Source organism: Bactrocera latifrons, unplaced genomic scaffold (assembly GCF_001853355.1).
Source record: "Bactrocera latifrons isolate USDA-ARS-PBARC rearing strain unplaced genomic scaffold, ASM185335v1 scaffold_402, whole genome shotgun sequence".
Taxonomy (NCBI): Eukaryota; Metazoa; Arthropoda; class Insecta; order Diptera; family Tephritidae; genus Bactrocera; species Bactrocera latifrons.
The window spans coordinates 240,927-246,031 of record NW_017537049.1 but is presented as its reverse complement, the minus strand read 5'-3'; the positions used below and the strand labels follow the sequence as shown (position 1 = coordinate 246,031).

The 5,105-nt window shown below is 33.2% G+C and overlaps 1 pseudogene; it reads right to left on the bottom strand.

The window, feature by feature from the left end:
* Positions 1–2,121: 2,121 nt before the first annotated feature.
* Positions 2,122–3,446, bottom strand: LOC108972539 (annotated as a pseudogene).
* Between the last annotated feature and the right edge of the window lie 1,659 nt (positions 3,447–5,105).

Here is a 5,105-nt window from a genome sequence, read left to right as displayed (position 1 = left end):
GACGATGTGACCAAAGATGTCTTTTATGAGTGCTTGGAGCGCACTTATGAAAGCTGCCCCAGCCACGATGTCAAAATCGTATTTGGCGACTTAAACGCCAGGGTGGGAAAAGAAGGTATCTTTGGCACTATGGTCGGTGAATTCAGCCTCCACGACAAAACATCCCCAAATGGGTTGAGGCTGATCGACTTCGCCGGGGCTCGAAATATGGTTATCGGTAGTACTACATTCCAGAATAAGCAGATTCATCAAGCTACCTGGTTGTCTCCGGAACGAAAAACCACCAACCAGATCGATCATGTTGTGATAGACGGAAGACACGTCTCCAGTGTTTTAGGTGTGCGTGTGCTAACTTGGTACTCACGTCCCTGYTGACAGTCATAACTTTGAAGTCGTAGGTAATTTCGTCTATGTTGGAACCAGCGTTATTTTGATGATATAATCATCTTTTCCACATCTCTCGATGAACTCATTGCATTTAGTTTTTTAGAAAAGTTGTTCGACGAAAATTTAAAGTTGCAACTTCCCAATTACCTTACTTTTGTGGCAGTCCTCTCCCAAAACAATCACTTTATATGTTTTCAAGGTAGAACATTAAAAAACCATGAATTAAAGTTATTTAAAATTAAGAAAAAACGCTATCGAAAAGGAATTACTCACCATATATTGGGCTACTAAAACATTTCGTCATTACCTGCTGGGAAGACAATTCCAGATAGCTGGTGATCATCTACGTACTCTCAAGGGACCAAATGCTAAGTTGCAAAGGTGGAGAGCTAGACTGGGCGAGTTCGACTTTGAGATTGAATATATCAAAGGTTGTTTACCTTTAATGTACCATTTAATCCCCGACGCATTATCCAGAATTAAGAACGAAGGGAACCATTTTAGTCAGGTCACCCAACATAGTGCAGAAGAAGACGGTATCGAATTTATTCAGTTAACAGAAAAACCAATAAACTTATTCAAAAGGCAAATAATTCTCATCAAATCAGAACAAAATAATGTAAAAAAAAACAAACATTTTTGGAAAATTTTTTTTACGAAAAAAAATTTAAAATTGAAAGTGCTACACAATTTCTTTTTGACCATTAAAAGTGATACCGATTGCGAGATCCTATACTTATGTTATTCGTACCTTCATCCTCCTTAAAAATTCAAACTCATATGAGGAATTCAAAGAAATAATTGGGGTGCTCACAACGTGTCTTAAAGCATCTTAAAATCATAAGTTTTTACGCTAGTGTAAAACTTTACTAAAATAAGTTTACGCAAATACAACTCTGTACGATGTGTATTCGGTTCGTCATAACTGATCARCTGATTTCTGTTTACATCAGTTTGCTTTTGCGTTGTGGTTTTATTTGTATTTAAATTTAAACACTACCAACCATGAGCGGGTAAAAATCCAGATAATCAGTGGGTAAGCAGCGGGCAAACGTGGGGGTAAACACATAGAGTGTGCCTTAAGCCGCGTGAAGATTTTTCCCACACACGTACGTATACAAGTGATCATACATCTTTGTTGCGCTCATTCAGCAGCGTCATATAAAAAAGTATATTTGTAATGCTCTAATATCCCCAAACGTCGGCTGATGCAGGGTTGTATTTTAAACAGCTTATGCAGGGTTGCATTTTAAACAGCTGATGCAAGGTTGCATTTTTTGATTCCTACTTTAAAAATTTATTAAACTTTCAAAGAAAAATTTTTAATTTTTAAATTATTACTTTTATTATGTTTAATGAATATTTACATAAAATTGTATTTAAATATGTATTGTGTAAATAAAAATACATTTAATTTAAAAAAATAATCTCATCTGAAAAAAGATTAATTAATTAAAAGCTGAAAGTAAAATAAAGGTTATTAAAACCTGAAAATAAAAGAGTTGAAAAATATTGTAAAATACAAATACCTGAAAATAAAATAGAGGTTATTAAAACCTGAAAATAAAAGAGTTGAAAAATATTGTAAAATACAAATAGCTGAAAGAAGATTATAATAAAATAAAGATGAAATAAAAGATTATTTTAAGAAAAACATTAATTATTTCTTATTTTATTTATTACTAATACTATAAATATAGTAATAAAAAAACTTAAAATTAAATTTAAAAGGATCTAATTTCTCATAGCACGTCTTACATGTTTATATCTATTATGGCTTAAATTAACAAAGTGTCTTACAGCTAAAATTTTCTTTTCTTGGATATTTGCAAATCCAGCTATATATAAAATATTAATAATTAAAAAGGAAATTAAAAAGAAAATTAAAAACGAAAAATATAAATTAATTAATATTACCGAGAGTGATATCCACTATTTTTAATTTATTTAAGGCCTTTTTTCCCGCTTTTCCATCGTAGTTGTACAGCCACACCAACTCGTCACTAAATAAGGACTGCATCACCTTCTCTATCGAATCCTTGGTAGATTTTAGATTTAAGATAATTCCCGCCTATAAATGTATATTTATCTATAAATATTTATATATATGTATATTGAAAGAAAAGCAAACTTACCATAGCGTCAGAGTAAGCTTGGTGTGTAAGGTGCTCCTCCACCTCCAGCAATGTTTCCTCTGACGACATGGGGAGCAAGCTTTGCAGCAAAATCTGCTCCTCCCTCACTCCTTCGCCAGTGATGCGGCTTACACTGCGGTGGGTTTTTGCCGAGAGCACCTTACACTCCCGCAACAATTGTCCTTGTGCTTGGCCCCGCACGTTCTGGCATCTGAAATTTAAAATAATTTTAAAATATAATAATTTTATTTCAACAAATACCTTCTCAGCAAGAGCGCTTTCTACGGCTGATAACCGATTTATCATGTCTTCTTGCCGAGATTCGATTCTACCAAGGCTTTGAAGAATTTTCTGTAGTACCGATGCAGTATCCCCACTTATATTGTGTTGGAGTTGGGTGGCCATACGCTGCGAATGGGGCTCGGTAATATGAAATTGGCTCATTTCTTCTCCTATAAAGAAAGTTAAAATGATTACAATGAAAAAGATATAAGTACAACAAAGTCATTTTACCATCTCGCTGCCGTGGACTAATGTTTTCCGAGGATGAGGTGTCAATTGGGAAAGAAAAATCCATTTATCTATGTAAAATTATAAAACAAATTATGCAATAGAGGAATTAAAATAAATTTATTCCCTATTGGAATAGAAAAATATTTAAATTCTAAATCTACTTTTTTAATAATTTTAATGTCCTCATCTTTAATTTCACCTACTAGAATACCTAAACCAGATGAGGACACCAAAGGCTCTTTGAAAACATCACCAACTTTTGTCAAAATAAGACAACCAAAAGTATCTGGTTGGTTTTGTTGGTTGATAATTTTCAAAGACCCTATTTTATTGCTAAAAAAGAAACTATYTTTATCTTTTTTGCAATTAATCATAAACCTATCTATTTGAGGAATTTTGCTAGAATCTGTAAAATTTCTTCTTTCTTCTATTCTTAAATATAATTGCTGTAAAATCTTATTGGGATTATTAATTGTACGTTTCAAATATTGCATATGATTTTCAAATTTATATGCCGAAAAATTATCCAGATGCCCGAATTTTTTAACGCAATCAGTTAAATGCAAAAGCCCATGAATATTGAAACTAACCAAATGTTGTCCATAAAAATTACTAAATAACTTAACAAATTCCTTTAACAATTCATTGGCAACAGTGGATTCTACTCTACAAGATYTTTCGCAACTTAGAAGACGAATACCGGAATGTAGCAAAAGAAAATGATAATACAAATCTTCCGGTATGCAATCTTTTAACACAATTATACCCGAATACAACAAAAATTGACGATATTCTGTGGACTTCCAGTTGCTTATTTCGTCCAGATCTCTACTGCGTCTGGAAAATTCAGAGGGAACGTAGTTGTTAATATATAATATTTTTTCATTCAATTTTCTTACGTTCCCTCTCTTAACAAGCAACTGAAGAAGTTTCTTAGTAACCCCCAAATCAACTAAATGCATCTAACGGATATTGAGAAACCATGTTAATATTTACAGATTCTAGCAAATTTTCTCCCTGCTTAAAATCGTCTAAATGATGACTTATATCTACTCTATTCCTAAATGAACTATCAGTCCTAAGTTCTCCTACGGTTTGTGAGAAACACACCATTCTCTCTTTATAAATCCCTTCCTGAACGCATTTAGGGCAGCTATTCTTCCCGGTGTGTGACTTTACACCAGTGACAAATTCGCGAGCCGGTGCGTTACAAACAAAAAGCCTAACACTAAACTCTTTCAAATTCTGCATAGATCCTACTTTAACTCCGTTTTCTTGGAAGAACTTTATTTCTTCTCAAAATTCCCTAATAAAGTCGTTTACATTCGATGGCTTACTCATTCCTGAGGAGCAAGCGACTGTAAAAGGTCTTGTATTAGGGAAGCCTACTACATGACCTAAAATTGGCCACAATGTCCTATTGGAACTTTTATACAATTTAAGTCCATCTATTCCTACATCTATAGAAACTTTTTCTACATTGTCTAGGAAATCAAAGTCTGGAAACTTTAAATTATATTGTATTCCCAAATATAATAACTCCCCCTCAGCTACAGATTTAATTTCTACTACCTGCCTGCTGGTACCTAACAGAGTCCTTGCACATAACGGCAGTCCTTTAATACCTGCTCTATCTAAGGTTTGTAAAAGGTCCGTTAAACTATTTTGGGATATGTTATTTTTAACAGCCCATGTCTTCAATCCCTTACGAAGTTCCTCACTAACATCTTTGTCCTTTGTTTCTAAACAAAAGTCAACCTCGTCATCATCAAACAAAAATTTGTCATTTTCCCTATTACTACTATATTCCAGTTCCTCATCAATATCTAAATTATCTAATGTTTCCCTACAACTATCTGCTACTTCACAGAATTTGTCAGATACTGCTGCCCTGCTTGTAGATGGTATATCATCGCTTTCTGAAATACTACTATCTTCATTCATTTTGCGAAACTTCGCAACTGTAGCCCTAAAATTTGCCTTCTCCTTACTCAAAAGGTTCGAAAATGTTCTTTTGTTCATTTTAAATTTTAAATATATATAGCAAAAATAATGTAATATAATATGATA